Here is a 24,075-nt window from a genome sequence, read left to right as displayed (position 1 = left end):
TTATTTTGACTCCTCATCTCAGAATCAACTTCTTGTCCATCATCTCAAATAAATATTAGAGTATCTGCCAGCTAATTACATTTCAATCCCTCCAGCCTCAGATGGCTTGGGATTTCTCAAATCTCTTTTGATTTTGGGAAAGGATTTTAAAACTGTTTTTGCTGCAATTATTTAATGATTCAACATTTGTGGAAACTTAAACTTCAGAGGAGCAAATAGCCTCAACATAAGTCTAATTAAGCTTCATGTTACCCTAGTGAAGTAGGGAGAACAAGTGAGCAGGGAAGCTGCAATCATTTCCTCTGAAGCCCAATTAGAAACAAAGTTTTAAAATGTTAAACCAGTACTAATCTGCATGACTGCTTGGGGTTTCATTTGAGAAAGAATTGTAGCTACTAATATTATCACTAAAATATGTGGCTCTAGTTCTATAATCAGAGCCCTATGACATGGCCATAGATTTAAATGTGGCTTTGATGCTTATGTGATTTCCAATACATTGTCTGGTACTGTCCTCTGTCGTGGAACCCAATTAGGGACAACCTGTCAGAGGACTGTTTTCTATAAATTTCAGGTGAACCAATATCTGTAGAAATCTTAAGACTAAAGAAGAATTGATGAATATACCACAATTAAACTTGCCTTGTGAATTGAAGAATGGGGAAAGGATAATGAACATGTTGAAATGATATCACATGTTTTATGCATGAAAATTTGTAATTAAAACAGATCCGGAAGGTAAGTTTGTGTATACTAATATAATGATTTCAAACAAGCAGAATGTGTTAGTAACTATCCACAGGGCATATTTCCCAAGTGGAGAATGTGAAAATTTGGCTCTTTTGCTTCCTCAACAGAAACTAGAGATGGAGTACCTCAGTGAACCATACTTGTTAGGAAATTTGTTTATATTGACCAACTATGTGCATATTATACAAATCAGTTCACCTTCAATATATCATTTTCTAATATCCTATCTAATAAAAGAGAAACATGGTAATTGGCGTACGACCGCTACCCTTCCCATTGTCTAATCAGGGCGATATGCAAATTAACTGTCAGCCAAGATGGCTGCCGGCAGCCAGGCAGCTTGAAACTAACATGAGGCTTGCTTGCTTCAGTGTCGGAGGACTCCAACGTTCCCCGCCTGCCGCTGCAGGCCTCTGAGCTGCACACAACTATGTAACAAACATAGAAGCTAAACAAAACCCCAGAAACCTGCCGGGCTTCAGCCAGCAGATCCCAACATTGTAAGCAAAGGCCAGAAACCTACTTTCAGCAGCGGAGGCCTAAAAGCTGGAGCCAAGCCTCAGAGCTAAAGCTGGCCCAGAATTAAAAAAAGAAAAAAGAAAAAAAGGAGCGGTTGGGAGCTTTAGTCACCCCCAGCCTGAAAACAGCCCTCAGCTCCTCACCCAGACTGGCCAGGCACCCCAGTGGGGACCCCCACCCTGAAGGGTGTGTGACCAGCTGCAAACAGCCATCATCCCCTCACCCAGGCTGGCCAGGCACCCAGGTGGGGACCCCCACCCTGATCCAGGACACCCTTCAGGGCAAACCAGCCGGCACCCACCCATGCACCAGGCCTCTATCCTATATAGTAAAAGGGTAATATGCCTCCCAGCACCGGGATCAGCGGAGCTGCGAGGCCTCCTGGCACTGGGATCAGCGTGACAGGGGGCAGCGCCCAAACCCCCTGATCGCCCTGCGGCTCTGTGTGTGACAGGGTGCGGCGCCCCAACCCCTGATTGGCCCTACTCTGCGTGTGACAGGGGGCTGCTCCCCAACCTCCTGATTGGCCCTGCTCTGTGAGTGACAGGGGGAAATGCCCCAACCCCCCTGATGGGCCCTGCTCTGTGAGTGACAGGGGGAAATGCCCCAACCCCCTGATTGGCCCTGCTCTGTGCATGACAGGGGGTGACGCCGCAACCTCCCTATTGACCCTGCCTTGAGTGTGACAGGGGATGGTGCCCCAACCCCCCAATCGGCCCTACCCGGAGCGTGACTGAGGGTGGAATCACAACCTCCCAATCGCCCTGCTCTGTACAGGGGGCGGCGCTCTAACTCCCCAATCGGCCCTGCTCTGAGCCCGACCAGGGGCTGCACCTAGGGATTGGGCCTGCCCTCTGCCACCCGGGAGCAGGCCTAAGGCAGCAGGTCGTTATCTCCTGAGGGGTCCCAGACTGCGAGAGGGCACAGGCCGGGCTGAGGGCCCCCCTCCCCCCCGAGTGCACAAATTTTTATGCACTGGGCCTCTAGTTGTTTTAGAAATAACTTCAATTTCAGTTTCTCAACTAAACATTAGCCAAAATTCCTCAGTTTTACAAGGAATCTTTTGAGACCTTTAACAATTCAACATTTATTTGTCCGAAGCAGCTCAAGTTTGCAGCTGTTACAGTCATGACCATCTTAGGATTTAATAATAATAATTTACATTTGCAAAATATATCAACCACATCACATTTATAACTTTTTAAAATAATTTGATCGTCAAAATAATTCTGTGAGGTAGGAATAAATATTGTTACTATTTTACAAATGAGGAAAATAGAGGCAAATGACATGTTCTAGAGACTTTCATTTTTTGGTTCTGAGTAATGGCTAGTTACCAATAACCTATTAAAGGAGTTATTAAAGTTGACTAAAATTTAGCTGTGATACAGGAAAATTAATAGGTAACTAGAGAACTCTAATGCAGTATATTTCTGGTTAAAAAGCCTGGCTACTATGTAGTTCTTGGCAAGTTGACAAAACTCCCATTGTACTTGTTCCCATGTAGAGAGCTGTAATGAACACAATATCTAGGAGAAACATCTATCTCTATAGCATCCTTGTTTTCTTGAGTATGGTTTTTAGTTGGTGCTATTTTGCTTTATAATTATAAATTACTGTTAGAATATTATTGTGAGCTGTTTGATTAACCTTACAGTATAGAGTGTTGCATATTTGTAACAACTGTATCCTTGGCTATTACTTTTCATCATAATAAAAGCATATACAAGGAAGAAATTAAATTTGGTATTACAGTAATATCTGAAATGTTACAGAGAGACAAATGACCAATTATCATTATTGTCTAAAAGGTATGGATGAAAAATAATTATTCAAACTATTATCCACAAATACCACTAGATATGAATGAGGAAGAGGGGGAAAGAAGCCCAGGAGTAAATAAATTTGGCATTAAGTAAATGATTCTAAATTTTGTTGTTGTTGTTAATCCTTACCTGAGGATATTTTTTCCATCGATTTTTAGAGAGAGTGCAAGGGAGGGGGAAAGACACAAAGAGAGAAACATTGATGTGAGAGAGACACATTGATTGGTTGTCTCGCAAGTGCCCTTGACTAGAATTGAACCAGCAACCCTTCAGTCTGAGGGCTGATGCTCACTCCACTGAGAAAAACTGGCTAGGGCTAAAATTTGATAATTATGTTACTGAAGTAGTATATCTGCTTATAGTTAATAAGGCATATTACTTATAGTTAATATTTTAAGAAAAAGTACAGATCTTCTTTAAGTAAACAGTTAAACAATTAGGGGTAGGTTGTCAAAGAGTGAAGGGAAGATCACTGAAGGGCTGCATCAGTGGCATCAAAGCAGCAGTGTATCCATGGCACCAATGCATCAAGGGTACCAGTGCATGGGTGGAATGAACACATCAACACATCATTGGCATCAGTGCATGGATGTTGCATCCACCCTGTCAGTGGAGCAGTCACAGCAGGAAGGAAGGTTTTGAGTTAATTTATATAAAGTAAATTTTATTCACATTAAGGAATACAACCCATTTAAAATCTTTGAATAATATGGCTATGTGAAACCTTGAAATAGGTGTCCCTTAAAGAATATACCTTGCTGTCTTGCTTCTAGGCCTTAGAACATATAGTTTCTCTGCCTTAAACCTTCTTCATCTCTGTATGCCTCTTTGGCCGGCCCCTACTCCTCATTTTATAAGTCTCGGTTTAATGTATCCTCCTGGAAGCTTTCCTGACTCCTCAAGTATGGAATAAGTGCTCTTTTTAGGCACTGCTAAAGCAGATTGGACTTCCCCCATCATTCTCTGTACATTCTTCCCAATACATTGTTTTGTATTTTAATTGCATGGTAACTTGTCTGTTTTCCTGACTAGACTATAAATTCCTGAAGGCTTCAATGCATTTCTACTTCATGTATTATTTTACCTCCAGGTAAACAGTAGTCGTCAAGAAGTATTTATTGAATCAATAAATATGTGAATACATTTATTTAAGTTACATAAACAGTGTGTTATGATTTTGGTAAAAAAAAAGTTAAGTTAGAATATAATATTTTTTAAAGTTGATATAAATATTTTTTAACAAAAACACTTTGCGCCATGATATTCCTGCAATGAATTGTCTTATACTAACGAATTAATAAGCACACCATGAAAAATCAAACTAATATTTATGCTATTTATCATGTTTATAGGTATGATTGACTAATGTATTGGTAGCCAATTATATTCAGTGGTTTCTAGAATATACTCTTCTATTATGTACTTACAGTATTATACTTTTATAATCATATATTAAAGTATTATACTTAATTATAAAAACTGAGATATATTTTGGTAACTATGGTATCAGTAGTATACAAAAATCCGATACTGATACTGGTATAGTATCAGTATAAACCCTGTTGGATTACTGAGTTTTTACTGAAGTTTGCCTAAGGGTGGGCTTCTAGTAGGTAGCAGAACCCAGATTGGAAGGTCAGCCAAGCTGGTCAGCCAAGGTTATTTTACTGTTTTATCTAGTTTTTCTTCTCTAATATGGCTCCTTAGAGAGGTTATTGAATAACTGTGCTGATGAATAACAGATATGAAAGAAAGGATACTATTTTGGGAAAAAATACAATACTGTAACATATAAAGCAAGTAAAATATCTAAATTTTTTTATAGTTATCAGAGTGTGGTTCTTAGCTAACAAAAAACCCAATTGCTCTTTATTCTTTTAAAGTGGTGTCTTGAGAGTGCTTTACTTCCTTTAAATGAGTTTATTGTATTACTGGTGAAATAATGAATGTTGCTCTCCTTCCTCATTTAGAGCCTGAGTCATGATCATGTTTTCTCTTTCAGTGAGATTATTACAGGATAAAGGCCAAATGAATGTCAGGAAAAACAAGACATCAATAAATAGAATTTCTAGAATTTTTGTATCACGAAGTAAACAGATGCTTGCTTGCTTTATTTACTTATTTATTCATTTATTTTTAACAGATGCATTTTAAACAATACGAGTTCATGGTGTTGAGGCAAAGAAGGGGAAATGGTTGGGGAGAGGGGTGAATTGAGAAGATGGAAGGTGGAATGAGCATAAAGTTCTCTTTTTTCTTTTCTTCTTCTGCACTGTGATCAGAATTTGCTTCTCACTTCTCTTTTCTGGTTACTGACTCTTGCAGGTCAGAAAGAGAGAGGGAGAGCTTCGATGAGCCAGGTCTTTACAAAGTACTTTACTAAAAATGTGCTTTTGTCTAAGTCTGAGAGCAGAGTCTGAGACATACTTGTGTGTGGGCAAAGGAATGGGGGAACACCGATTCATGGGTTCATCATCAGGCTATTGAGCACTGTAGACAGCTGAAGCTGGTTCCTACTGGCCCCCTTGGGAATTAGCCATCTGGCTGACAGAGGGAGGTGGCATTTATTCACTGGCTCTCTCATGGACTGTAATTCACTCCGTCTTCCAGATTAGCCATGTATGAGTGCCACAGGTTAAGAAAAGCCCTGGGTCATAAATGAAGAGCTGACTGGTAGAGTGGAGAGGAGGAGCACCAGGAGCCACTCCACGGGCATGCAACCCATGCAACCACAGGACTCTGTGCTTGGTTTGTTTTACTCATGTCATTGCCTTGATATTCTTAATACATTTTGAACAAGGGGCCTTTTGTTTCTGTTTTACACTGTTGTCATTTTTTTTTTATTTGACAGTTTTAAGGGGAAGAGGTCAGTGATTAGTCAGGTATTACATATTTTAAAAATTCTTGTGGTACAGCAGTTGAAAATTGCTGCCATAGAAGTTAGCCAGAGGTGCCCAGAGGAAAGGAGCATCTAGTACATATTTTTAAATTAAAATTTAAATATTTAGTTTTCTAGGTGAGAATACATTTAACTCCTGTCTGATCTCTGTGGAGAGAAAGGAAGTGCAACAAGGGCACAGCATGGTGTACCCAATTTGTTGTCCAGGGTTCAAATGATTGGCTGATTCCAAATCCACATGCAGTGCGAGCGGCTTTTCCCCACCTGGCCTCTCTCTTAATCACCATGACCAGCCCTCAGTTGACTCCCCACTGGAGTAGTGCAATGGACAGAGAGAGTGTGGGCAATCATGTGGAAGTTGTTACTGTTCAGCATCACTCACCATCCAAAACTTGAAGTGGAGATATTATTATTATTATTATTTTAAATATATTTTTATTGATTTCAGAGAGGAAGGTAGAGGGGGAGAGAGATAGAAACATCAATGATGAGAGAGAATCATTGATCGGCTGCCTCTTATGTATCCCCTACTGGGGATCGAGCCCACTACCCAGAGAATGTGTCCTTCAACGGAATCAAACCTGGGACCCTTCAGTCTGCAGGCTGATGCTCTACCCACTAAGCCAAACTGGCTAGGCCTAGGGTGAAGTGGAGTTATTTTTATCACTTTTAAGTTTCCCTATGAAAACCTCACACAAGTCATCTGGGTGTGGCTGACTTCATTGAATAATGAGGATAATGACATGTAGGTTATGCTTTATGGGACAATAGGTCTGGTTTGCCAGTGATAGTCCTGTTTTATATGTCCTGACATTGCATAATTATTAATAGCACTCCCTTTTATTCTCAAAGGGCCCAAGTTTGGGCCATAAATTATATGGTTGCCCTAGGGCCTAGGTATACTACAACTTCAGGCAACAGATTACTAAACAAATTAAACATTTGGCTTCCTTGTTCTCAAAGGAGCCTTATATGACAACATGTCTCCTGTTTCCCCCAATATGTGAGGAACTCTCTCCCTTTCTCCTTCAGTCTTTTCCTCCTTTTTCCTTCTCTGTCCCCAGTTCCTATTTATGTCTCTTTCCCCGAATGTTCAAGGCCTGAGTTTGGAGGTAGGGGCTGCCCACATCTCTGAAGTTTGGTCATCTCCTTGGTGTTTCTGAAATATATCAATCCTAATGTCACAGATGAAGGAAACTCGGTAGAGTGATGGAGTAAAATTTCCCATAAGAAAGCAGAAAATCTAGCCTTGAAGATAGCACAGAAGAATTACAAGCAGAGTTGTGTCTGTCTTGAATCACTCAAGCTTATGACAAACATGTTCATTAATAAAATTCTGTGTTCTTCAACTTATGAACTTTTTTTTTAATTACAGGGATGTCCTAATGAGGACGCAGGTAGGAAATTATGTTCAGAGAAAGCTGCCTAAAGCTCCATCCTCAACAGTGTTTAGGAAATTTTTGAGTGGTATGGAATTAAAAAGTGATATAACCTTTATGGTTATTCCAAACAGATGTGAATTAAATTTTGATTTCTGGAATTATAGTGTTACTTGGTCAACATAATTGGATAATGGATTACCTCTAGATCAGGGGTGTGGAATGTCTGGCCCAGAAGCCATATAAGGCCCACAAAATCATTTGGTCTTGCTCTGTCAAGGCATTAGGGGTGAGTTAAATGTTTGGTCAAATATAGCAGGCTAATTTTTAAGTTGATAATTTTGTATGGGCTGTGAATGGTGCTATAAATATCCAAATGGCCCTTGGCAGAAAAAAGGTTCCCCATCCCTGGTCAAGATGTTCTGGTGTTTCTGTGTAACAAGTTGTATATATAAGTGAGTGAATACAGGGAAAAAAGACTCAGAGAGGAGAAATAAAACAAACCTTTTTATGACTGATACGAAGGTAAAAATAAACACTGTGCCTCATTTATACATGTTGTGGCACACCTTTCTTTTTGAAAGGAAGAATCCCAAAGTCTTCTGAAAATGTAATTTTCTATTTAAAGAAAAAAAGGTATTTTCCTCTGCTATGAAAAAATATTTACAATAAAAGCATTGCTTCCAAACGTATTTTCCTTTGAAGATGTTCTTTTTATTTGGGAATCTAGATCTTTAAAGATGTTCTGGTTTAACTATACTTAGAAATAATGGGTGTAAATGGCACTCCTGGTACCCGACTCAGTGAATCAGTGTAAGATATGATGAGTGGGGATACTGAGGCTGAGATTTTCCTACCTGTTGGTAACAGATCCAGAGACAGAGACGCATCGATCAGACCGTCAAACCTCAGAGGGAAGGCAGGGGAGGGCGGGGGTAAGGGGGAGAGATCAACCAAAGGACTTGTATGCATGCATGTAAGCCTAACCAATGGACACAGACATCAGAGGGGGTGAGGGCATGAGTGGGGGCGGGTAGGGGGAGGACAATGGGGGGGATAAGGACATATATGTAATACCTTAATTAATAAAGGGGAAAAAAAAGAATGCTGCTGAACCACTACGCTACCTTTACAGAGCCATTAAATGGGATCTTTAAAGGATAAAGATCATAAGTAAACTGCCACAAAATAAAAAAATGAACAGTACACATTATAGATTGTTTCTTGTTCTCCTCTAGCATTTTCATTATTCAAAACACTGGGGAATCAGGTAACTAACTTTCCTGAGTTGTCCTAGAACCTTACTCATTAGGGGACAAGAACAAAGTAGTATATTTTTGAGAGAGAGAACACTAAACTTATCATACTTTGTCTATCTCAGTAGGCATCTTCCTGAATAATTGTATCTAAGCCAAATCACATAAAATGTGCTAAATTTAGTTCATTACAGGTGTTGGGTACATAAGTGTTTATTGTGTTATTCTTCATACTTTCTTGAAGTTTAAAAAATTTCAAACTGAAAAAAGGAAAAGTGTTCAAAGGAAACTCATTATTGAATCACTTCTTAATTTATACTTTCTGTGAATTATTCTGTTAATCCAGGTCCGTCCAGAGGCAGACACCAAGCTAGGATCAATTGTGCAGGAGCAACTTAGGTTAGACAAAACAAAAATGAAAACAAACAAACAAACAAAAAACAACAGTCAACCCACAAAATTCTGAGAAATAATAAGTCATTGTTTCTTTAAGCCACAAAGTTTTAGGTGGTTGTTGTGAAGTGGTGGATAGAGTCTAGGTGAGATGAATAGGAGTTCTTGTTTTCTTTGCGTGAGAACACAAGTTTCTAGTGTACCTCTCACCGAGGGTGTTGTGCTTTGAACTAGAACCCTATAGACAATATATATTTACAATGCATATTTGTAAATGAGTTAAATTGTATTTTTATGAAGAGTAGCAAACTAATCTTATTTAATGATAGTGTGATCCTAAAATGGGGCATCTAAATTAAATAATTTAAAATTTCAAAGAACTTAGAATAATAAATTCTTTAAGTGAATCTTACAGTGAACACATTTAGAAAATAAATAAGATTTCCTTCATCTATAAATTTTGTAGTGTACTTTTTAAATTGCCCTCATTAGTTGGGCTGAAATTGTTCAATAACAGATGTGAAGAATGGGCATATTTGACAGAGGAAGAAATCCTAAAATGGTTTTAATTTTGAGTAATGAGTCCTTGAGGTCAAACTTAGCCCAGAAATTGTTAATTCTTGCCAAGTGTGGAAGGAGTAGTGGTCTTAAGATCACCTGCAGTGAGAACGGGGGCAGAGGTGGGGGGAGGGGGGAGAAGCGATGTTGTTATGGGTAGTTGAATAAAGGCTGTAACAGTTGAAAAGTTTATAAATCTGAACTTTTGAAATTTCAGACAGAGAAAATTCAACAGCTTTGTTGGAAGGAAGTGACCAATGTGGATAGAACATGGTTTTGTGTGACTGTAAAAGAGAATTAGTATATTATATACATTGGATGATGCAAGGAAAAAGCCAGACTAGGTATGATTCCCTCAGCCCCTCTTGGCTAACACTATTACCAGGACCTCAGTAGAGAGGTGCTGATGGTGAACACCAGGGTGACTCTTATATTAATGGCATGGGGTCTGTGTCTCTATAGTTCCTATAGTCTTTGTAATACACTCCATTAGGTGTGTTCAGCCACTTTCAACATTGTTTTTAGTTGTAGTTTTAAAATGCTGAGCCAACTAGCTGACCAATTAACTAACCAACAATCAAGACTCCCAAGCCTTCTGATATTATTCTGGAGATATCTGAATTGGATTAAGTCCTCTGGCTGATATTGTGGTTCCCCAGGTGGGCCAAAAAGGTATGCAGCCCCTTTCAGGGAGGTCTCTGCTTAGGCCTATTTCTATCTTGTGTGCCATGTAGTTTTGCTTGAATCAGCAATATGACTATTTGAATAACAAGTACAATTCAAGTGACTAGAATAAGAAGCCCCTTAACTGCTGATAGGGCTCTATTTTAGGCAGCACACCCGTTTAAAATCTCCTTTGGACAGCTACCACTTGAACGCCTAGGAAGAAAAGAGCGGCAGGCTCATCCCGAGCAATCATCCCCTTGAAAGGGATAAGAAAGGATGAACCTCGGAGTGATTACTCCAGCTCAAAAAATATCTAAACGGTTTCTCTCTTTCTCTGCAGTATACGTATTTCCTCTTTAGTCTCCTGCAGAGATGTGAAACAAGGCATGGAAAAGAGGGCCTTTTTTGATAGGGAAGATATAAAAGAAGGTAGCTTCACAGTCTCTCTCCTTCTTGGCAATTTATCAGCAATGAAAACACCAGGAGGCCACAGTGCCTCCTATTCTAAGCAGCGCGATCTTTTTTTCTTGTCTCAAATACCCAGAAGTCATAGCTAACTCTTTCTTCTCTTCTTGGAAAGTATTGTTTGTGGTCGTGAAGTTGCTTCTTGACAAATAAATGCCCTGAGGCATACAGCATGTATAGCTAGAAGTTGCAGGGTTATCTGTATAATATGATAGTTAATTTGTTACATGTAAATCTCACCATTTAAAGTTGGATATTGCTTGGTTTGGGTTCCTTTTTATATTTAGCTCCCTCAAACTGTCACTGCTTCCTATTTTAAGATAATATAAAAAGAAAGATGTGGAGTCAGTAACTTAGATAAAGCCTAAAGGGTTTGATTTCATATAACAGAAATCTGCTAATAGGTAAAACAACCATATTTCAGTTTACAATTCCTTTAACTTTTTTGCGTTTCATGTATCTGTTATTAAATTTTTTTGAACATTTGTGCATATTAATAATGTGATATAATAAAAACATATGTATGCATTCATATATTAAGGCCAGATGGGACCAGAACAAATCAATGTGACAAATAAAAGTGTTTTTTCAATTTACTGTTTACTATATCCTTTTGCGGAAATTATTCTATTGCCACCTGTTCAGGTCCTCTTATTGAAAAAATAGAGCCCTACCTGGTTTGGCTCAGTGGATAGAGCATTGGCCTGCAGACTGAAGGGTCTCAGGTTCAATTCTTGTCAAGGGCATGTACCTTGGTTGCAGGCTCCTGGGCCTGGTTGGGGGCATGCAGGAGGCAACCAATCAATGTGTCTCTCTCACATTGGTGTTTCTCTCTGTCTCTCCTTCTCCCCTCCACTCTCTCTAAAAAGTCAATGGGAAAAAATATCCTCAGGTGAGGATAAAGAAAAAGAAAAAATAGAAACAGAAATGACATAATATTCTCCTTTGATGACTAAAGAAAAAATGAGTAGTATACTAGTACTAGAGGCTCAGTGCATGAATCCGTGCATGGGTGGGGTCCAGCCAGCCCACCCTGATCAGGGGCCAGGCTGGCCAGTGGGAGGGGCCTCGGAAGATTGGCTGGCTGGCCCCGCCCCCATCAGGCTGGTTGGCCGGCCACAGTGTGCAGTCATAGCGACCGGTCTTTCTGGTCGTTCTGGTCACTTGGCTTTTATATATATATGGTTTAAACTATTTCTTGCATTAAAAGAAATTCAATTTTTGGCTTTGTAGCAGTGAATGTTGATTGACTATTTCTTACTCCTGAACCAGCTAGCATGCAGACCTAGACCCTTCAATATTTTCCATGGTCTGGAGTGGACATTTACTGTTTTTTTTTGGAGTGTGTCAAAACTCCCCCCCCCTGTTTTTAGACCTGCATCTCCTTTGACATGCAATGGAAGCTGTCATCATTTTGGCAGCAGTGATTGGTCTAGGGTGGACATCTTGCCCATGCTGAGGCAATGATAAAATCCCCTCCACTTTCAGTGGGGTGGGAAAGCTTTGGGATATGGGTCCTGGAGCTTCTGAGTCTCTTATTTTCTGTCACTGGCAGGGACTGGAGGTGACATAATGCAGTGGAAGTGACATGCAACTTCTCAGCAAGGTCTTAAGATGTCTTGTGGATTGAACATAAAAGTATCATATAATAACAACACTAGTGAGGAATAGATTCCGTTATGTAAAAAAGATAATGGCAAACTTCTGCCAAAGTGTCTGATGACACCTTAAGGTTAATTAGCCACCTCACTCATTTGTTACATTCTTTTTGGATGGCTATTACACAAATAAGGGTTTTTTCAGTGGAGACGTAGCATAATATCTGGAATCAGTGGAAGTATGGGCTAGTGGACAGGCCCATACATTGGGAGGTAGGACTGTTGGGTTTCTGCCTTGGTCCTAACTCTGTATTGTTTTTGTATAAGTCATATTCACTGCTTTTACTATGGTTTATTACAAGTTCTGAGAGACTATGATTCTAAAGTGTGTTCACTTTAGAGTTTGACCAAATCAGAGCTGGACATAGATGTCCTGGAATAGAAGAGGTAAGATTGTGTACTGTTCATTTGTCCATCAGCATCTGGACAAGATAATGCCAGTCATGATGGCATTTGGAGAGATCTGAAAGAGAATGAAACTTCTTAACAGCCTATGCAAAGGCTTTCATTTTATTTTATTTTATTTTTATTTTTTTAATATATTTTATTCATTTTTTACAGAGAGGAAGGGAGAGAGATAGAGAGTCAGAAACATCGATGAGAGAGGAACATCGATCAGCTGCCTCCTGCACATCTCCCACAGGGGATGTGCCCGCAACCCAGGTACATGCCCTTGACCGGAATCGAACCTGGGACCTTTCAGTCTGCAGGCTGACTCTCTATCCACTGAGCCAAACCGGTTTCGGCAGGCTTTCATTTTAATTGAAAAAAAGTTTCTGACACCCATGCCATTGCCCTTGCTGGCAATTATGACCAAAATTGACTTAGGTTATCGCAACTTTGGCCATTGCAGTTTCCTCAAATTTGTCTCTTTTCTTCCCTGTCTCCTGCTATAGATTATTCTCCATGTAGAAGCCAGGAGTGATTTTTTAAAAATATTTATTGTTGAAAGTATTATATATGCTCCCTTTCCCCCCATTGACCTCTCTTCTAGCCCAACCCTGCCAGGACTGATCTTTTTAAAAAATAAGTCAGATCATTTTACTCTCCTCTTTGAAGTCTTCTATTTCAATTAGATTTAGAATAAAATCCAGATTCTTCATTTTCATCTTCAAGCTCTTATAGGAACTGGCCCATGCTTTTCTCTCCAACCTCATCCTGAACCAATTTCCTCTTTATATACTATACTCTAGATACCTTGGCCTTTTCCTGTTCCAAAAACATGGAGAATTCTTCCTTGTCTCAGGACTTGGCACCAGTGGGTCCCTTTACTTAGAAAGTTCTTTTAGACCTTCAGGGCTGAATGTATCTTTATTTACTTTTTGGTTTACTGTCTCCCCTTGAACTAGATAGAAATATATGCTATGCACTTGTATGTCTCATTGGCTGGTGTAGCCCTGGTGCCTACAGAGTACTGGGTAGATAACTCAACAGTTTTTAATGAAAAAAAAAAAAAGAGAGACCACATAAGTAGATGGAGTACAAGGTAGCTTGTCTAGAGTTAGTTGAGGGGGCATGAGGCTGGACTACTATATTCTAACGTCTGACCATATCATCTGTTACATTACTAAAACTTTACTTCTTTGAGTCTTGATAGATTTTTAGCCTTCAAGATTTTCCTCTTAAAATGCAAATAACCTTGTGAGTTCATTTTTTCTTTTCTTTTTTAAAAATATATTTTTATTGATTCAGAGAGGAAGGAAGCTGGAGAGAGAGAGAGAGAGAGAGAGAGAGAGAGAGAGAGAGAGAGAGAGAAACATCAATGATGAGAGAGAATCATTGATCAGCTATCTCCTGCACATCTCATACTGGGGATTGAGCCCAAAATCCCAGCATGTGCCCTGACCTGGAATTGAACAGTAATCTCCTGGTCCATAGGTCAATGCTCAACCACTGAGCCACACCAGCTGGGCATGAGTTCATTTTCAAATCAACTCATATTTTGGTTTTTAGTGATCACCTAGGGAGAAATAGGATGTAGGATGTACAAATGACAGAGTGTCAGGAGGTGGGGGAGGGGATGGTAAAATAAAAACAGAGCCAAAAGAAAAAGGTCAACAATGAGAAAAAATAGGTACAAAACGATAAAAATGTGGTGGGAGGAGAATCACATCAGAATTTTGTCTAGAGTGGGAACATTATTGTTTCTCAATTTACGGGATAGTGACACTGTTGACAACTGGCACTCTATGTTTCCAAGTATCAGAGAGTTTTTTTATTTTAATAAAGCAGATTCTTTAAAAGCATAGTTTTTTTATGGTTACAAATAAATTAAAAACAAGGGAACACTATGTGTTTTCAGTTAAGAAAATGAAAGGTGGAAGCAACTATTACATAAAACAATGTATGCTGTTCAGCATGAATATTTCAGGGAAAAATTTGGTGTCTTATAATGTTGCTGTTACTATGGTGATAATGCATTTTTAATCGCACCATTAAATGGTAGTATAACTACTTGTAACTAAGGAGTGCTGAATAGTCACAGCTATGTTGTTTGGAATTTACATGTTTTTTCTCTAGTATGGTCTTAAATGACTTCAAAATAAAAGTGTTGTATAACAGAACATCACTTTGCTATATAATATATGTACTTTTTAGAAATAGAAAGGACTTTAGAGAATGTTATTCTCCTACTAGACCTTACACACACACACACACACACACACACACACACATGAGTGAACACACACATATATGCATATTTGATAGATGATGATCTATAAACTACTAAGATTAAGTAGTTTTCTCAGTTCTTTTAGCTGGTGACAGAATTAGGTTGACAGCTTAGGTTTTCTGACTCTTAAAATAGTTTCTTCCTACCATTACACACTGCCTTTCCCCAACACAATACTACACATAAAGTACTCTACATTTTCACAAATCAAAGTGGTAAGAAATTGCAGTGAGTTTATATCACCCTGTCAGGTTATGAGTTAGTTAAGACCCAGATGAAAGAGTAATGAATAAGTAATGTAATTTAAAGAGTCTGTAGATGGAATTCAAGAGGTCCATAAACCCTTTAAAATTGTTTGCAAATGTTCATGTGCATATGTTCATTTTTCTAATGAGGGACTCAGCAAATTCTCACAGAGTTTGTGACCTGTCTCCAAATAAGCTCTTTCCCCATTTAGGATCAAAATATAAACAAAATGAAAAACTGGATGGCATATTGAGAAAGATGTTTCTTATGATGTGATAAAAGATTAATATCCTCAATTTACAAAAATCACATGCACATCAAGCAAAAGGGTGAGAATGTTGGAATTGCTATTCTGAGAATTCTTAGACACAGACAAGCATGAGGCTGCTGGCAAACCCTGAAGTACTTGATTTTCCATGTGAATTACCATGCTTAACATTCAACTATTGAATTGATGGTTCACAAGTAATTTGAGCTCCAGAGTAGCTTTTCATTAGCTTTATCTCTGGCTCTGATTTTTCAGTAACAGACAAAAAAAAAATGGTTTAAAGGGGTGGAGGGTCTATTGATGTCAAATCTCTAGGACTTGTTATGAGGGATGTGGTAAATGGAAAGGAGACAAAACCCTATTGGTACCTTTATTCTGGTCATAAGAGTGTATCCTCTTCCATATACAAAAATCTAGTTGTGGAGAAAAAAAGAAATAATTCCTTTAATGGTACTAGTAAATATAATCAGAAAGGACATAGCAAAATGTTTTTGTTTCTGTTTGCAAGTAAGTCTCTGTGAAGTCTTATGAAAACGGTAGTAGAAAAGGTGAGAGAGTATTTTTTGTATAACCATGAGAAGAAAATGGTGAAAGGAGCCTTCCTGGAAGTGAGTGTGCACTAGGATGTGGGATGGCCAGATGCAGAAGGTTGCTAGGATATTGACATTCCCAGTTCTTGTAGGGCCTGGATGAACTCAGGCCCATGTGCTTGTCCCATTCCGTCTGTGCACCCAACTACATATCCACCCCAGGGCTCTGGGCTTCCTTGCTTTCTGATTTCCTGGCTCTAAATGTGGACTCTTCATATGTGCTTCTCCATTTAATCACCCATTCAGTATTTATTCTCTAACTAGTGACCTGGTGCATGAAATTCATGCGGGGAGGGGGGTGTCCCTTAGCCTGGCCTGCACCCTCTCCAATCTGGGACCCCTTGGGGGATGTCTGACTGCCGGTTTAGGCCCGATCCCAACGGATTGCCTCTAACCACTCTGTCTGCCGGCCTGATTGCTCCCAATTTCCCCACTCTGGCCTGATCACCCCCAACGGCCCATGGGTACCCTTGTAGGTAGCAGGTGCTGATTAGGGGAGGAGGGCATGATTGTTTCCTGTGACTACAGGTATCGAAGCTTTGCAGAGGGTTCAGCAGGCCTCGGAGGGGCATGCTCTGGACAGCAGCCCTGTAGCAGTGGTCATCTCTGGAGGTGCTGGCTGGGGGGGGGGGGGCGGGGTTCTAGAGGGTTCTAGTGGGGCAGTGAGGCTGAATGGGGAGTAACTGTAAAACTTCCCCCCTTGATGCCATTCTTTAAATGTGGCCGTTTCACAGCTGTAAGTGCTCAGGGTGGGGCTCTGATCTCCTGGAGAGGGGGCAGGGGTCGGGCCAGGGCGGGGCCAGGCAGGCTGGGAGGGCAGGTTTAGCCGTGTCCCCCTGTCGAGGTTCAGTGTGCTTCTGCTGCAGAGACAGTGCTGCTGCTGTGGGGAGCGGGGGGGAGGGAGAGAAATGGGTCTGACCCTGGGGGGCTGCTCGGGACTGCCTCCACCCCGGGTCTGGAGTTGTAGAGAGGAGAGGCGTGCCCGGCCCCAGCAGAGGAGGCCTGGCAGTGGTGGGCCACTGGCCCCGGGTGCTTTGGGGCACTGACGGGTTGTTGCTGGCGTGCTATTGTTGTGGGCACCCCTGGTGGGGGTGGGGGGGGGGCAGGGAGATTGGGAGTCAGAGGTATGGGCTGCAGCTACCCACAAGGCTGGGTCTTCTCCCGGTCCTGTCAGCCTCCTGTCCCCCCAAGGGGTGCAGGGGCTGGGGTAGGGTGTCCGTGCAGGGGGATTGGAAGAGCTCCCCGTGGCCGCTTCCTCTTCCTTCTTTGCAGTCCCGGCTCTTGTCAGGCGCTCTCCTCAGACCCCCGGGAACTTGGCTCCAGCTGCTCCCCCTCTCCATGGCTCCCTGCTGCCCCCGCCTCACTCAGCTCTCCCTGGCCACTGGTGTCAGGAGGCTGCCGGGGCACCCTGCTCCAGGCAGCATGGTCCTGGGGCAGGGGTGGGGGTGTGAGGAGCAGCTCCAGTAAAGTTTAGTAAACCCCAGGTCCGATTCGGGATTTGGCTGTGGGGCCACGGGGGAGTCTGCCTGGATGGGATGAAATCTCCTGCAACCCACAGTCCCACCCTGCGGCCCCACAGCCCCGCCCACCTTATTGACCAGTCGTGACTGGGACTCCGTTAGGACCAATTAGCATATTGCCTCTTTATATATATAGATTGCTGTGTGAGTCTTTGCTCCACATGCTCTCTTGCTTTTAGAGATCCTGTCAGCATTGGGTAAGAGAAAATCCTTCTGGCAGCTCAGTAGTGCCATGAAATCCCAACTATAGCTTCCTGCTTTTTATTCTTTTCTGGCTGGAAAAATGAATTTGCCTCTAGACTGATTGAAACCCATCCTGCATCCAAGCAGCTTGAGAAGAATGAAATCATGAAGCTGCTTATGAAACATCCTACAGATATAAAAATATGTATATTTTTTATACATATTTAGTTTTAAGGACTGTGCAGCTTAAGTGTATTTGTTCTAGTGATGAAAAGCAAGTCCACTTTAAATGGGGTGAATGTCAGTAGCTGCTTTTATACTTGGATGTTTCAGCCTGCCATGCCTCCTGGTTGGGATTTGACATATACATTTCATTAGAAAATATTTCTTTAGGATGTCAGAGGTTGAAAAAAGGAGTACTGAGATTGGATGATCACAAAGTCGGGATCTGAAGTGGGAAGTATGTGAGAGGACGCTAAGGGAAAAGAGGAGGAATGAGAAGGATTTTGGTATTACGTGTAAGCACTGCATTTACTTCCTGTCGGAAGCTGTGTTTCTAAAACAAGCCCTCTGATTGTCAGAGACCATTTTGCAGAGGCAGGGATTAGAGGCTCCTTGAGAGCATCCTTTCTGTCCTTGACCTCCAAACTCCTTTCTTCTTGCCTGAAGTCTTCTCAGTTTCTCTGCTTGTCTCTGCTCTCTTCTCCCTCTTTTCTGTCCAATGCCATTTTTGCAATTGCCTCGACACTCCCACAGTCGCCTTTCCTTTTCTTCTTTCTTGATAAGGCCCCAGTACAAAGAGTGTAAAGCTTTTTGGGGAGTGACAGGGAGAGGCAGGTTCTTAATGAAAAATAAAGGACAACAGGCCTTGAAATTCTAGTGGAATTCACTGAAATTCTTAGATATAATATTAACTGAATAGTGCCCCTGTTTTGTTTCTCAAACTAGTCTTAACTGTCAGGTCAGGACCCAAGCTTTCACTGTAATTCTTAGCAGCTGCTTATCTCAAAAGACAGGAATAACATTGACTTCTCATAGTGATGACAACAACAACTCCCTCTGGAGGAGGCCTTTCCTGACATCTTGGCTAAAAAAGGCTTTTATATGATTACATTTTATGGTGATAGGAGATAATTTGTGCTTATTGTTTTATATATATATATGTATGTGTGTACATATGTGTGTATCTATATCTATCTATCTATCATCTATCACATCTAGAATGAGTCAGTCATATGGTCTTATTTCCCTTGCTATTCAATTTGGACATGGGCAAATGACCCTCTCCTCGGCAATGGAACCCAAGAGTTAATCCGCTAAGGAGCTTCTGGGAAAGGTTTCTTTCACTCAAAAAGTAAAACAATAAATAAACAAAAACAGGTGTTCAGTATAGAATGCTCCTCTTCTTCCCTGGATTTTGTTTGTTGCCTTGATGCTTAGAATTGTAGCCCCTTTGGGACCATGAGGGGAGGCAATTTTAACATATCAGACTAGAAGAGTAAAAGAATTTGAGTTGTCTTGATTGTCTTACCACTGTGGTTGCTGTTATGTTTGTTTTCTCATACCTCTTATTGGTTAAGCTATTTTTAAGTACAGCTTGATCTGAGAAGCTGATATATGCTTTATTAATATACAATGGAACCTTGGTTCTCAAACTTAATTCATTCTGGAAGGGTGTTTGAGAAGTGATTTGTTAAAAAACTGAATCATTTTTTCCCATCTATAAATATAAAAGCCTAAGCGACCGAACGACCAGATGACCGACTGGTAACTATGACACGCACTGGCCACCAGGGGGCAGACGCTCAACTCAGGAGCTGCCCCCTGGTGGCCAGTGCACTCCCACAGTAGGAGCGCCACTCAGCTGATAGACAAGTGCCCGATGGTGGCTCACGGCTGACAATGGGGTGGTGGCAGGCTAGAAGAGGTCAATGGGAGATAAAAGGGGACATATGTAATACTTTCAACAATAAAGATAAATAAAAATAAAGAAATGATATAAATTGAATTAATCTGTTCCAGACTCCTGAAATGATTCTCTGTTTTAACCTTTCATATATACAGTACATGTCTAATGTACAATTTAATCTATAATTAAAAACTTATTTTCTTAAATTTATCAAACCACACCCTACCCAGCCGTGGGCAAACTACGGCCCGTGGGCTGGATCAGGCCCGTTTGAAATGAATAAAACTAAAAAAAAAAAGAAGGTGCCCTTTTTTGTAATGATGTTTACTTTGAATTTATATTAGTTCACACAAACACTCCATCCATGCTTTTGTTCCGGCCCTCCGGTCCAGTTTAAGAACCCATTGTGGCCCTCGAGTCAAAAAGTTTGCCCACCTCTGCGCCTACGCCTTAAACCAAACATATTTAGCACTTCGTCTAGGGGTGTGTTTCAGGCCAGCATGCAGTATCTTTGCTTGTTCATGTACCACTGCCTCTGAAATGCTGTCACTGGCTAACTGTTTTTCATTTATCCAAATCAACAACAGTTTTTCTACCTCTTCAATTGCCTGTGATCAATGTTTCTTTCACACCCTTGGCAACATTAGTACTTTTGATGGCCTCTTTAGTTTTAAAATTGTGCTGATCAGCAGTTGGCCAGCAACAAAAACAGTTTCTCCTTTGTTTATTGCCTGAGAGACCCTTTTTGTCATGCTGAGGTATCAGCTTGAAAGGGTTGTCAGTTCAAAAACAGAAGTTTGGTTTTTGGGTCAAGAACTGAATTGTTCAAGATGCAAGACCTTCCAGAAATGAGGTTTGACTGTCATTTTTTTACATATATTAGGTAAGTCTGTAGAGCTGACTGAAATGTAAGCAGCTACAAAGAAGAAATGTGGTGAGGTAGTTGAGAACATTGGAACCAGTTGCCTCAGTGTGCTTCTCTGTTCCAACTCAGTACCTGGCTGAAACTGGGGAAATTTTTTAGCCTTTCTAGGTGTCAGTTGCCTGATATGGAAGATGGGGATACTAATAGTACTTGCCTAGGGCTAAATGAATAATAGCGGCAAAGCATTGAGCACAACGACTGGCACAGATTACATACCCAATAAATATTAGCTATTGTAGTTGCTATATTTGAGAATATCGACAGGAGCTTCAGAGAAAGTATAAAAATGTTCATGTTTTGGTAAAACAAAGTTTCTCAAAGATAAAAAATGTTGTGAGTGTTTGTGATTTTCACTCTTAAGTTACAAAAGTAAACAATGATTTGGTAATAAAGATGCAAAGAAAAGGAAATATTCTCAAAATTTAATATATAGAATGTTTTGTTTTAACAAACATTATTTGAGTTAGCTATGTAAAAATTCAAAAGACATAATGGCACTATGTTCCTCTAAATAAATGGAATATAAATGGAATAAAATATCATACAAAAAAGAGAATTTTGATTTAATAGCTAATCTGAGTGAAAGGAAATAGAAGAAAGGTTTTATTGAGAAATTTCCCAGTATTTGTATTTACCCCAAAGTCAATGCTTCCTTCAAGTAGCAATGGATGGTTGGGATTTAACTACTGGCTAATATAAATTTGGGCTTTATTTGTGAATCCTAATTGCTCATATCCAATCCTCAGAGATAATTTGGAATTAGCTGCATTGCAGGATAGAATAATATGGTATAGACAATTCTTAACCCAACTGAAGCAAATTTCTAAGCTGAACACTTAACTATTATGTCTTCAAACACACAATGGCGTATTTAGTTCTGATACATGTTTGTGTTGACCTTATTATATAGCTGGGTTCAGTTGTAAATTGTTTTTCCAGAAGTAAATATTGTGAAAGAAATCAGTTGATTTAAGAATGTGAGGCTGACTTTTAGCTGTAGCTACTTATGAGAAAACTTTGGTAGTATCTTAACATTCCCCCTAGAATTCTGTAGTAGTTTGAGTCATGCAAAACATTTTGTAATTTATCTTTATAATGTAATAGAGAGGTACCTTATGGGAATGAGGCTAGAAAAGGGTTTTATGTGATTAAATCATATGGTGATAGATGCTAACAATTTGTGCTTATTATGAGAGCAGTTTTCTGAAAAGAATTCTTGATAAATTTTGCAGTTTCTCTTCATTAGATGTACATAGATATAGGTTATATCATAACTACATATACATAACAAGTTAAAAATAGGCTAGAGGGACTTAAAAGTTGTCTGGATAAAAAAAAATAGAGTTTGTGCATGTTTGTTCAGGTCTTGATTTATTTATCTGTTTATTTTTTTAAATTTGGATTTTGTAATTGAATTTATTGGGGTAACATTGGTTAATAAAATTATATAGGTTTCAGGTGTACCATTCTATAATACATCATCTGTATATCACATTGTGTGTTCACCATGCCAATTCAAGTCTCCCTCCATCATCATTTTCCTCCCCTTTACCTCTTCTACCACCTCCATCCACCTTTCTGGTCTCAGTTTGATTAAAGGATGACTGGGAAGAATGAAAAAGGAAAAAACAATTCTAAGAAAATATTTACTGGAATTATAATCCATGCTTTTGCAATCCATGACCTCTGGAGTAAATGATCGAAGGGCACACAAGCAGAGGTCAGAAAGAATTTTCCTTAGATATCTGAGTTGGAACAATACGTAAACTGAGAATCATTAGATATCTAGAACTCACTGTATCCGTACTAAAGCTCAGATCACAAGATAAGTAACAGGTCTGTCCTACCCCTCGGATTTCATTTTGGAGCTGCTGAGCTGAGAATATGTGTACTTCAGAAATGAAGGTGTAAACTGCTTTCCGAGTCCAGTCACTTTAAGAGTAGACTTAACCAGGAAGAGCTCAAAGGCTCTGCTAGAACCTGTTACTGTCCACCTGGAAGGAGGTAAATGGAATGTACACGCACATGAGTATTTTACTTTATTGGCTAATAAGTCAGTCTCAGTCAATGAAAATTTAATGAATATTTACTATATATTTAGCATTGTGAAAGATACTCTGAGATGTCAGTGACATAATACATGGCTCCTACTCACTAAATGCTATAATCAGGACTCATAATCAGGCCTTTTTGACTCCAAATCCTGTGTATCTTATGGTACTATTACAATTGGCTAGACATTTTTCTTACATTGTTATTTATTTATTTTTAAATATATTTTTATTGATTTCAGAGAGGAAGGGAGAGGGAGAGAGAGTTAGAAACATCAATGATGAGAGAGAATCATTGACTGGCTGCCTCCTGCACACCCCCAACTGGGGATCGAGCCCACACCCAGGTCATGTGCCCTTGACCTGAATCGAACCCTGGACCCTTGAGTCCACAGGCTGGCACTCTATCCACTGAGCCAAACCAGCTAAGGCTACATTGTGTTATTTAATATTTACTGTAAGCTTACAAATACATTATTATGATTCACAATTTGTACAGAAACCTCACCATTTAAGCAGAAGGAACCCAGTTCGTGATATATGAAATGGAAAAGCATTTTTTCAAAATCAAAAGAACAATGCCAACTACACTGTAATACAGACTCTTGCTTGTATAGTGTTATCAGGGCTCACTGGTGGTGCTTTAATGGGCTTTCATGAGCCAGTAGAGTTGCTTCTCTTTTTTACATAGCTTACCTACACTCTTTTTTCTTGTAATTCAACTCTGAAGTACTAGGAAAAATGAACTGCTTACCATAATCATTAGTTTGAAAAGCTTAAATATCACCCATTTCATGCATGTTGTACAAGATTTAGAAAAGAATCATCTAAAAGGTGAAGAAAAGTAGCGACAGCAGTATTTTCGAAGAAACATCAGGTTTTCTATTGTTAATTAGTTAACACAGTACGTGTAAAGTGCTTAGAAGATGAAAAGCAGTGTATAATTAAGTGTCGCCTTTCCTATCAGCACCAGTGGACTTTAATCACATTATAAGGTCATAGTCTATCTATTTTGCTACAATGGGAAAAGAGGTTTTTTTCCCCCTCTTACACTGTAGATATTTCTTTAGAAGTAAATATGGGAAAAATTACTTTCTCTGGGTTTCTTTCAGTGTTTCCTTGCCCTTAAACCAATTAATATTTTTGTAGTTTCCTTGGGTTTTGTAATCTAGTCATAGGTTCATAATGCCTGAGAATTGGGGGCTTAGGGGACTCTTATGACAATGAAATGTAAAGGTACCTCTCTAATCCTGACTCCCACATCTTCTGAGAATTCTATTCACTGTCTATTGGATAGCTGTACTCAGATGTCTACTGTTCCCCTAAACACAAAACATGAT

This window comes from Myotis nattereri (assembly GCF_964212035.1).
Source record: "Myotis nattereri genome assembly, chromosome: 8".
NCBI lineage: Eukaryota > Metazoa > Chordata > Mammalia > Chiroptera > Vespertilionidae > Myotis > Myotis nattereri.
This window is presented reverse-complemented; position numbering follows the sequence as displayed.